At 43.0% G+C, this 12,522-nt stretch overlaps 1 protein-coding gene across 8 annotated transcripts in view; it reads right to left on the bottom strand.

The window, feature by feature from the left end:
- Nucleotides 1–11,853, bottom strand: part of UBAP2 (ubiquitin associated protein 2) — a 76,873-nt gene extending 65,020 nt beyond the window's left edge. The window contains exon 1 of one of the 8 annotated variants that reach the window (XM_083575561.1): nucleotides 11,719–11,853. The gene's annotated coding sequence lies outside the window, so the exon portion shown is untranslated. Of the gene's footprint in view, nucleotides 1–10,964; nucleotides 11,226–11,325; nucleotides 11,695–11,718 lie in introns of those variants that run through there. The other 7 variants (XM_083575564.1, XM_083575559.1, XM_083575558.1 and 4 more) reach the window with 7 other exon arrangements.
- Nucleotides 11,854–12,522: the final 669 nt, after the last annotated feature.

The raw sequence follows: 12,522 nt of genomic DNA, 5'->3' as shown, positions 1-12,522 counted from the left end.
TTTGGCTTTAAGACCCCTGAGCTGATGGGTGGTAGAGTCAAAGCCTGCTGGGTTGGCTCTGCTAGTGAGTTCTCTGAAGCCTCAGGTGCTTTAAAGCAGTGTTTACCAACCTTTTCCCGATCACGGCCCCCTTCTGACCTTGTTTCCTTCCTGTGGCCTTCCACCCCGTCCTACCGGTAGAAAGGTAGCAATTTAAATGCTCTGTTTGTTAACAGAACATATTTTATTCATAATTTCTATTATTTATACAACATACAATTACATAAAATGATAGAAAAATAACAAAATATTGTTGAAGCAGAAAAACATAGCTGGAAGGGACCCCAAGAGTCATCTTTCTAGTGCAACTTTCTAGTGCAATGTAGGAAACTCAGCTAAAGAATCCATGACCAATGGCCATCCAACCTCTGCTTAGAAACCTCCAAGGAAGGAGAATCCAGAACCTCCCGAAGGAGATCCATCTTCAATGTAAACAACACTTATTTGACAGAGGGGGAAAACTACAAATGACAGTCCAAAAGCACACCCTCCAACATTACCCCGATGAAAATAAGGACATCATATACCATAATAATAATGTTACTATTTATACCCCACCCATCTGACTGGGTTGCCCCAGCCACTCTGGAAGGCTTCCAACTTATATAAAAACGTAATAAAATATTAAACATTAAAATAACTTTCCTATACAGTGCTGACTTCAGAGGGCTTGGGGTCAGATAACTCCATACCCGCCAACATTTCTCTGCTGAAAATAGGAACGTCCTAAGGAAAAGTGGGACATTCCGGGATCAAATCAGAAACTGGGACAACTTCTCTAAATCCAGGACTGTCCCTGGAAAATAGGGACACTTGGAGCGTCTGCAAAAGGGAGTTCTGTATATATGGGGAGGGGGGAATTAAAAGCAAGTAGTCCTCTCTGACCTGGTGCAAAAAGATATTGTTATCTGGAGGAGCCCTGGCTGCCTAGATAAAACACTATAGCCCCCCACCTTTACCTGAGAGTGAGGCCCACTGAACTCACGACACTTAGTTATTTACTAGATACAAGTCAGCAGCACCAGATGACACTGCTTGGTTAGGTGCTGGGATGGACTGCACCCCGCGCCTTGCAGAGTCAGGCCCAGGCTGCCACCTGGCCCAGCACTGGCGGCAACTACAAGCAGTGGTCAAAATGGGAGCCTCAGAGATAGCCCTCTCCTACTGTAAACAAACCATGACTATACAAATTCAATATAAAATGAAGTGCTAGGCCGCCCCCTGGTGGGCCACCCCCTTACCTGCTTGTGATTTGCCAAGCAGATAGCCAGCCAATCAGGATTTTTTAAAAAAATGATTTCTTTTATTTTCTTCTCACTTCCCTCTCTGGCCCCCCATTTATGAAATTTTTCACCTGTAGCCCCTTTGAAATATTCTGGGGGGGGGATATGGCCCCCAGTTGGGAAACACTGCTTTAAAGCACCACAAAGGGCTCTTTGCAAGCCCTGTATGAATTAGACACCCCAACTTTGGGACTTCAGAGCATCTGTCACAACTGATTTCACTGTGGGCAGTTCACCTGTAAAGGCAATCAGTTCACCTGTAACTTGGCCCCAAAAGGTATATGGGGTACTAAAAGGCATTTCAGCCACAATACACCTTTCCCCCTTCTTCAAGTAAACTGGACTCAAACTGTTTAGGCTTTAAAGGTTAGTACCAGCACACACTGACCAGGCCAAATGACAGCACTAGCACAATATAATTGTGTTTCCTATATACAGTGGTACCTCGGATTAATAACTTAATTTGTTCTGGAGGTCTGTTCTTAACCTGAAACTGTTCTTAACCTGAAGCACCACTTTAACTAATGGGGCCTCCTGCTGCCACTGCTGCAGAATTTCTGTTCTCATCCTGAAGCAAAGTTCTTAACCCGAGGTAATATTTCTGGGTTAGCGGAGTCTGTAACCTGAAACATATGTAACCCAAGGTACCACTGTACATGAGAGAATGAAGCTGGCAACAATAAATTAAAAACTGGTAAAGTACATTTCAGGGAATTTGTTAGAAAGGACAAGCTTTTTAACTGTAAGAGGGGTTCAGTATGAAGAGGCCCCCCTGGAGATGGTTGACTTGCGTATCTTCACAACATGTGCCAATATTGTAAACTTAAGACTTCCTTAGGCAAAAGGACCAGACACCCTATGGGTCCCTTCAAAGTCTAAGATTCCAGTTCTATTCTACAGCTACTTAGCTACGATAGAAATGAGAAGAAAATTGAAATTGGACACCCAGGCTCCAAGGGAGGCAAGAGCTGTGTTCCCTAAGCTGAGAGATAAATTCTTGAGCATATCTGTTCTGAGTGTGATTAGATCACTTCCTGACTCCTATGCAGAGGCAGCAGAATTTTCCTCCTTTACTGACAGCTGACTGGAAGGGAAAATATCCAGAACCTCACAGGACTTTGTTTCTCCCAGAGTACTACATTTTTTTCAAGTCATACTAAAGTGCCCTGGGAACCCTGAAGAAAAAGGACTTTCCAGAAGTTTCTGAAACGTTAGATGTCATATTGTAATATGCAGTTTTTCTACATGAATAGATATTGACCAAGGGTTTCAGGCGTTATATAATAAAGCAGGTAAATGAAACCAAGGCCAACTTCCCTATGATAATCCCCATTCAGTGAGTCTTGAGGATGGTACCAAACTCTCATAACCATTTCGTTATATTTCCAAAAGCAGGCTGCCCCTAAAACTTTAAGATGTGGCACACACCGCAAGAAAGCCGGCTCTCATTTTACAATTTTGTTCGCAGGTACACAATCCCAAAACAAAATACACACATGACCTATCAAGTGTGGAAGGCATGCACATAACTCTCAGACTTGAATTTGGAGGTTTAAATCCTCTTCCCAGTCACAACTAGAGGTTTTTGAAGACTCATTCATCTAACTGTACATGTGTGCATCCTCCAGCTTTGTATTTTGTACTTTAGCATATATAGCCCAATGCAAAGTGAGACTCAGTCCTTCAGTTGTGCATAGCACTATTTGTAAGATAACTGTAAAGAGGACTTAAAGAAACAGCATCAGGAAATACACTACAAAATAGATTTAGTGTCTTGCAGTTGTATCCAAGCAGGCTGTACTGTACATGAAACAGACTCACTGAAAATAATGAACTCAAGTTAGTATTTCCCACTAATTTCAGTGTTTTGTTTTAAAGCTGAACTTAGTTGGATACAACCCATAAGCTGATTTCCCAAGATGCTATGCACAATTCTGTATTCATATTCAAGCCATATTAATTGAAATAAATATATTGGTACATTTAACTTGGTGCTGAATTATATTCCAAATTACAAAGGTTCCAAGTCTGTGCATGCAGATACAAAACCATTTTTATCATGAGCAGGAAGAAACGTCCCACATACATTGGCTATGTATGAAAATCACTTGCACTGACAAGAAAAGGTTGGGGCACCATGGCTCACTGCACATAAAGAATGCAACAGCAACCTTGATAAGTCCTTGTTATTCACATGATTTTCAAGGCGCAAAGCAGATGTGTGAGGGTTTACAAACTTCTCCTTGCCCCCATCCCACACTAAGTTCTCTTTCACCTGGATGAAAAGATGAAGTATGACCTAAGTACATAATCTTCTAGCTACTGCAACTCTAGACATAAGTTGGAAAAGAAACAGGCAGTGGTTGATGACATTTCAGGTATCAAAGTGGGTTCTTAACAGAAATTTCAGCAGTTAAAAGAGCTTTAATTTCTTACAAAGCTTTCTAACCCTTTCCCGTAGGTAACAAAAGAAAGATAGTAACACGTCTGCCAGTTATTACTACCCAAGGATGCAGTCTTTTTCTAAACTAGGCAAAATGGCCATTTCTGGTTAAATACAGTACACTATAGCTCTTGCCAAAGCCCCTGGAACAGTGAACCACTTTATAATGTGCACCAATCAACATAACAATATCTTATGCATAAGAAGGTATCACAGACTTTCAGACAGGACAGAAAAAAGGCAAGATTCCTAGCCATTATCTGTTGTGTGTTCAAACATAGCAGAATAAATGTATATTAAAAAAACCACTTCAGATTACATACATGGGTCAAGCAACATGGAAAACTGTTCCAACCAAAACACTGAATGAAATTATTATTTCGGTCACAGACCAGTTCCAGCTCACATACAAAATCAGGGAAGTCATAAAACACAATAGGGATATATTTAAATTGGCAGTTCAGTATAACAGGGACGGTACAGATATAGCAGCAGTTAAAATATATAAATTAGATCTTACTTGCTAAAATATAACCCGAAGTCTACCAAAACATGGGGGGGAAATCATACCACTCTATTCCTTTAAGTCTCTTTTACTATACTCAAACTCAGCCATCATCTAGCCTCTGTTCCACCTTGATACAGTATTAAAATAAATTAAACATTAACATCTGATCTAGTTTAGCTTAGTTGGCAGGCACATTCTAAACTGATCACATATATCTGTTATGTAAAGTATTGTGCTAGATTTAAACTTAAATGTTTGGGGTGGGGACAGTCTTCTGGTGCTGTGCTGCCCCACAGACCAGCTGACTTTCGCAGCATTGTAGCCACGCCAGCCAGCCAGATGGAGATGTTAGGTGGCAAACCTATATATAAAGGAGTATAGAAATGAAATGAATAACAATAATAATAATAATAATAAACCCCATTACAAAAAAAAGCTCCTAGACATTCTGTTGCAGTGACCATAACCTAAATTAAGGTGTCATCTGGCAATTAGCTTATATATCTGAGTTTCTAACACTGTAAAGAGTTAAAATAACCACAACAGCACCATTTAATCCAACAAAATGTATATATTCCATAATCGGTAAGTCACAAAAGAATATCAGTAGGGGCCCCATGGCAAACTCCCTCTTCTCCTTAGGTAACCTTGTAGTGCTGAACAGATTAAACATTTTCAGTGAGAAATGCTGTTGCAGAACTGCATTAATCAGGATTTTCTGTTTAACAGCTGCCAAAGAGAACAGCCACTCTTGTATGAAGCTAATCTTACCACCAATTATCTAAAGAACTATGAGTCTTTTTCCTCATTAAGTCAAGTTATTTCAATGGCCCAGACACATAAATCAGGAAAATGTTTTTGTTCTATCCAGGTAGCCAGATTCATTTAGTAGTTGTATCCTACAAACATTGATAAAACAGTATACAAAGCATAATGCAAGATTAAAACTCATCTTAAACTTTTTTAAAAAAGTAGAACAAAGAAAAAATCTCCACCCTCTCAAAAGAAATATTTAGAATTTTTTAAAAAAAAAAATAGGGAAAGATCAAAGCTCCTTCAATACTCCATTGATCTTAATGCAAGCTGTTCCACTTAAGCAGGTTAGCATCTCCTCCAGCTAATCTGTTAGAAGACTGAATTAAGTTGTAAGAAGGGTTCCACTGTCCAGTATTCCTCAAAGCATTTCTTGCAGTGACACAAATGGAAAATCTCAACAGCACACGATAGGAAATCCTCCTCCTAAAATAATGTCAGCTCATGAAGTACAGAAGCCACCAGAAGCATTCTGGTATATTCTAAGGTTTAAAAGGTTTTCAGGTCTTCTGGAAGGCAGAAAGAGCACAGATGTTGTTTTCCTACCGTGCTATCTCTATTTTTCAAGGCTGTTGACTATATCAACTGACTGCCAAGGCTGCTTCGTTATTCTCTTTCTTTCCTACTGCTATTCTGTTTTTACTTTCATTTTTGCATTTATATTTGTGTGGTGTGATTTTTAACTGCTGGAAACTGGATTTGCTCTAAATGAACTAAGTGTTGCCTTGCTAGGGATCTAGCAACAAACTGTATGATTTATGCCCTAGTAAACTCTACTAACGACATTTCCTGCATTCTGTGTCTTATTGGAATCCACGTGTCTGCCAAAGTTCTGCTACTCAGCTAAACAAAGGAGACAGAAGTGCCCCGGGTCTTGGGGCACTGGCTCATGACAAAGAATGGCACCAATGAACAGAAATATGATCAAACCACAGACTACGCACAATGCAATATATACATGGGCAAACAATGTGTAAGATAAATGTAATGAAGCAATGAGGATACTGATTTATATAAGCTATAAGAATTTATTCTAAAAACATATGTTACACAAGCAATGTTCAATATTACAAACCAGGAATATATTTAATATTTTAATTCAAAATGAAGTCCATTAGGGGAAGTATCACTGGGATGGCCAAGCTCGCATTTTGCCAACAAGCAGATCCATGTGGATGCATAGCCCGCTACTGTATTATGTATTCATAGCAATCGTTGTGGGAAACCCGTCTCCTAAAGATATGTACTACCAAATGGCAGCAGCAAAGTCAAGATACTCAGTAGTAACTGGGTAATTTTGTTAACACGAAGCCAAAATTCAGACAACTTCACTTCCAAAAGCTCATCTCTGAGGGTCCTAGGACACAACAGCTGCTCCTTTTGCAGAAAGACAACTTTGTGACTTCAGTTGCAAACAGGTTTCATGTCCACTCAAACTACTATTTCTTCAACAGAAATGCAGTTGGCAAATTTTGACTACACAAACTCCAAATTACCCTGGCCTAAACTATTAACTAACCCTGGCAGCAGACCAATTGACAGTTTGCCACAAGGTGCTCATACAGGGTTGTTTTGAGTGATTATTACAGTTTGCCTCTGTTGCACAGTCACTCTGTACAAGCTCCTTGTGACAAACTGTCACTGGATTTCACATCAGCTGCCACACAGCAGTCCCAACTGTTAAAATATAAAGACTCAAGCCTTTCTGACGTTTGTTTACAAGTGACATCAACACAGCGTTTTAAAACGCCAACGAAAGTTGCAGGAGAGTTCATCATACCAATTAAGAATCAAAAGCAATAATTATTTTGGGTTTACTTATATAGCCCACACCCCACTTGTGGCCCACCAGTTGCTATTGGCTATCAGCTAATCAGAGGCAGGATGACATCACAGTATTATGTAGCCAATCACTGAGGACAAGTGATGCTGGAAATGACTATGAAAAATAGAGTACATCTAGGTCACCTCTAATCATGCCTTGATACTTCATTATTGTATAGCTTGCAGCTTTTCCATTTCAGTGTACAGTATAAGAATTTAGAACATTTGTGATTCACACACTCACACACACAAAGCCTCAATGCCACTTCACAGCTTAGAAAAAAGTAACTGGAGCTTATCGGTACTTTCATACTAGTAAGGAATAAAAAGGTAGCTAGAGGGAACATATTTCTGGAGCACACAGAAGAGCCTCTTGAGGAAGCAGCGATTCAGGCCAAAGGTAGTTTGCCAACATTAGAAAAGGCAACAAGTTTTCTAAAGTTTTCTGTGCTCCAGTTCTTTTCCTGCTGTCAAAAGTTTTACACATCTTGTTCTACCTACAATGAAAATCTAGGTCTCTTATGCAGTTTGGAATACCCCAAACTCAGCATTAGAATATAAAAGTAAATTTATCAAAGGTATTCATAAAAACATCACTGAAAACATCAATAAGTACTGATTATATTTAAAAGAAAAGTCATGTTGCAGAGGCCTGTCCAAAAGGACCCTCCATCATCCTTGAAAATAAAATAGCACCGTATCACAACACCCTCTTCCCACCTAGTGGTGCACATGCCTTTCATACTAAAGCTTAGAGGGCAATGGGGGAATAGAGGTCACATGTTCCCACCAAACCCAATCCACTGCCCACTCAACAACAATGACCCTTTCTTCTATTCTTTTGCCACCTAAGGGATTAGGAGTGAAATTGAGCTTGGAAGAAGTGCGCCCTTAGATATCAATTCTTACTCCACCCAATTCTTCACAGTTTCCTAGTTGCAAGATTTAGGCATTTTCACTTTCTTGTATTAGCACTAGTCTATCACCAGACACTGGCCGCCCCATTTATAACCTCGCATTTAATATAGTATACAGACAATGCACAAGCTCAGACTTTGGCAAACCTGCAGAGAGAGGTGCCTGAGATCCAGAAGACAAGACACTGAAAGTAAGTCTTTAAAATGAAGATTTTCTCAATCCTGTATTTGACAAACACTGCATACAGCAGCTCTGAATAAAGATATGTAGGAGGCTGCCTAGCAATGCAGCTAAACCTATATGGATGGTTGCCAGCAAAAGCAACACAAAGAACCTTTAAACAGCCACTGAACAAGTTTGCTGCAAAAACAATCTGAAACTCAGCTGCCTATTTCCAAGATGCCCTATTTTTATGTTTAAAGAAAAATAATACAAGACAAAACACATTTGGAAACCTAAGATTTTTGAACTCTACCTAGACCACTCTTAAATTCTAACTCAAATACATTTAAAGATATAACAACAACTTGGAACATATCTACTTATCTCTCAAGCGGAAAGGGCAAAAAGAGATTAACCTGAATTCCAGGCTTTCACCCAACTTGTAGGAAATAGCATGTTTAAAAAAGCATTTTCTACATATACTGTAAAACCTGCCAGATACAAAAAAAAACCCCATTCGCAGCTTAAGTTAAAATTCACAAATATTTGGGAGAACAAACAAAAACCTAAACCTAAAACACCTTCACTTCCCCCAGACTGTATGTTAACATGTGTTTACAATAATTAACACAACACCTTCAAGTAGCACATTTGGAGTAAAAAAAGACCACTCCAGTACTGCAAGCTGATTTTAGCTTTGGAGGTATATTGTTTCACACAAAGCTAAAGGCAGCAGACAAACAATGTATGGCTTTTACAAACACAGCTAGTTAGGTAAATGTGCAAACAGAGACTCCAGGGAAAGATGTGAGGAACTACTATAAACAGCTGCTAAGGATACTAAAGCAAGTAACACCTTTTATGATGCTATTTTAGGAAAGAAGCATTGCTGTTCTAAGTCTGCTCTTTTTTCCCCTCTTTTCACCGTATTTAAATCCAGCTCCTACTTCCCTTCCTGGGTGAAAAAAGCAACTGTTCCAAACACACAATAGGCCCTCAATTTTTCCTGCCTAAATCACTCAAAAGAATATTCCCTCAGTTGTGCTACATTATTATAACTCCTTTCATCACTGATTCAAATAAAGACAATAGAGAAGAGGAAGACAGGTGGCTCTTTGGCACCAAGAGGACAGGACTGAACTAGTCTAGTAGTCACTTACAGGAGGCCAAGTTAACCACCAGGAAATTCACAGCACAGAGGTACTAGTTTCAATTCTGCAGGATCATCACCCCCTTTAGGTGTAAGTGAATTGTAAACACGGACTTGAGGCTGGCCTTAAAACTGTTTAACTGCAACCTAAGAAGGAAGATGTACCGAACCAAGACAGTTTCATGCTTAGTTCAGTACTTAGCAATACTCCTCAAACTTCCCATGATCCCCTGAATCCCAGAGCTCACTGCAGTCGGACCTGAAATAGCAAGTGACTCTTTTGGAACGCTCAACACTTTTTGAAGAAAATGGGTCACTATTGTTGCTGCAATTTCTTTCACAAACAGCAGCAACATAAGACAGAATTATTTGTTTTATTTTTTTAAGTATGCAATTCCAATAACACAACCCTGTCCCAGCTTCCATTTCCTCACAAGCCCAAACAGAAGAGAGAGACAACACAGGGAAGGCATAAGGGCAACAAGCAGAGGGATGACTATTCACAGATTTTGTCCTCAAGTAACCTCCTCTAGCTCTTTAGGTGGTGCCATTGCTTATAGAGACCCTTCAGGTATCAGTGATTTCTTAAAAGGGGGGCATAATTGAAGCTGACCCTAACATACCCTGTTAGATCATTTGAGGAAGCAGCGATGGAAAAAAACCCCTCCTTTCAGAGGGTCACAGCGAAGACCCTCACATGCACCTACAGGGTGATACAATCAGTTCAGGCAGAAGAGTTGAGACCAAACACACTGCAAGCAGATGGGGGGGGGGAGGAGAGAGAAAGAGGGAGAAAGAGAAAGAAACTCAAGCATCAGGAGACCCTGTTCTACGAAGCAAGGGTGGGAGACAGGTTGGCAACTGCTCCTACTGGGAAAGCAGCCAAAGCTAGTCCAAGTGCAGAAAGGCACCAAACCCAGGGAAAGGGATCACCAACCTCCCAAAATAAAACTAGAGGGGTTGTGGGGGCGAAGAGAGGAGGCTGGCTGGCTTTGCTCCATGGCATAGCAGGGATAGCGAAAGGCAGAAGCTGTCCCAGGGCCTGGTACCAGTGGCGTAGCGTGGGTTGTCAGCACCCGGGGCAAGGCAAGTAATTTGCGCCCCCTAACCCGTGGATTTGCGCCCCCTAACCCGTGGATTTGCCCTAACCCCAGATGTTGCGCCCGGTGCGGCCGGCCCCCCCTGCACCCCCACGCTACGCCACTGCCTGGTACCCATCATTTCGCCTTTATCCCGGGGAAGGGGGCTGGGGGGCCATTTTCCCTGAACTTTTCCTTTCCTCTCCACAGAGAGAGTTCCTGCTGCCACGCTCCCCGTCCTTCTCCATTGCCAACATGACGGTGCGCTGGGGTGGGGCAGTCTGCGAACTTCTCTTGCCCCCTGGGGAGAAAATAAAAGGTTTCTGGGGCTGGAGGAGAGAAGGGCAGGGGGAGCTTCCTGTAGGGTGGGGTCTCCAGCACCACTTCCACCTCAAAACGGAGCAAATAGTCGAGAAAAGATTTTTTGGGGGGGAGTAGAGCAAGAGAGAGTGAGAAAGAACTCAGCAACTTTGGAGGAGTTTTTAAGCTTTATTTGTCCCAGCCTCTGCCTCTCTTGGGAGTGTGTGTGTTACGGGGGGGGGAGAGGGACCCCCGGGGCCCACGCGCCAACTTTCCCCTCACCACACACCCACTTTCCCCTCAAAAAACCACGAGAGGCGTTTCGTGGCCGACACGGGAGGGAAACTCCAGCAGCCCCCCCCCGCCTTCCCCTCACCAGAGGAGTGGGGGCACCCTTCTCCCTCAGCCCCCCCCCTCCCCATGGTCGGTATTCACACGCACTCGCAGGCGGTGGGGGGCCATTTTCCCTCTCACGTTTTCACTTCGGGGGGAGTGAGGGCCCCACCGCCCTTCCGAGGGACTTCAAAGGCGGGGAGGGGACCTTCTAGGCCGCCCCCTCCTCCTTTAAGCGGAGCTCGGGGGGGGTCCGTCGACTCCTCCGGTCTCCCCCCTCCCCCCCCATTGGCCCCTGAGGGGAGGCTGAGAGGCTGCGCGCGCCTGTTCCTTCCTTCCTTTCTCTCTCCCCTCCCCCCCACGGGCTAATATTTCAACCCCCCCCCCCCCGTCTGTCTGTCTTTCTTTCCCCAGCGAAGGGAGGGGAGCCCGCCGAATCCGCCTCTCCCCGCCCGCGGTCGCGCGCTCGTTACCTGCCAATGTGCTCACAAAGCGGCGGCGGCGGCGGCAGCGGCGCCCACCACTGTCACGTGACTCCTCGCCTCGCCCCTGCGTTCCCGCGCGCACGCGCTCTCGCTCTCTTGTCTCTCCCTTGCGGCCTGCGCAGCCCCGCCTTCACCACGTGACGCGGCGGCAGGCGCGCGCTCGCCGGGGCCCCCCCGCGCATGCGTCGTACGGCGGGCGGGCGGACCCCCTTCTCACGCACGCACGCACGCACGCCGCCGCCGTCTCCTGCCCCCCCCGCCAATCACGCCGGCTCATTCCCTCCCACGTGACCGCAGCGAGGGGAGAGGGAAAGAGAGAGAAAGGCTCTCGTAAGAAGCTGCTTTTCTGCCGCCGCTCGCCTGCCCCCACGTGACTCTTACCTCCGGAGGAGATGGAGGAGGAGCCGGGCTACGTGCGCTCGCACGTGACCTCCAGCGGCGCTTCAATTACGGTTAGAAGGAGAAGGAGAGAGAGAGAGTGTGCGCGTGTGGTGTAGTCGCTGCGGGCCTCATACGTCACCATGAGAGGGGGCGCGGCCTGGGAGGGGGCGTGTCGGAGATGAAAGGGTGACGTTGCAGGCCCCGCCGGGGGTTATATTTGCTGTGGAAGACTTCAAAGTCCTTAAAGAGGCAAGCAGCGAAGTTTGTTGCTGTTCCATATTATTATATATTATATTATATATATATTATATATATATATATTATATATATATATATATATATATATATATATATATAAAATAATATTATACAGATATTTCTTTTTTCTTTTTCCTTTCTCCTCCTGTGATGAGGCTGCATTTTAATATTTTAATGTTTCAATATTTTAATCTTGTTTTTAAGTTGTATTCATTCAACTTGTTTTTGTTATTGCTTGTTAACTGCCCTGAGCCTGGCCTTGGCTGGGGAGGGTATAAATTATTATTATTATTATTATTATTATTATTATTATTATATTATATGCTTTATGCAATATGAACTTGTTATATAAATAGAGGCTCATATAAACATATAATATAAGGTAACACAAAGCAGTCCTTAGTTGTTTTGATCTTTTTATTGACTGAGTAACAGCCAGCTAAGTAACACCCCAATCAGATCCATTGAAATCATTGTAAATGATTGGATATCATTAACTTTACTGCATTCTCTCTCTCTCCTTTTTTATGTATTGTGTGAAGTGCT

Source organism: Podarcis filfolensis, assembly GCF_964270895.1.
Source record: "Podarcis filfolensis genome assembly, chromosome: 11".
Classification (NCBI taxonomy): domain Eukaryota; kingdom Metazoa; phylum Chordata; class Lepidosauria; order Squamata; family Lacertidae; genus Podarcis; species Podarcis filfolensis.
This window is presented reverse-complemented; position numbering and strand designations above follow the sequence as displayed.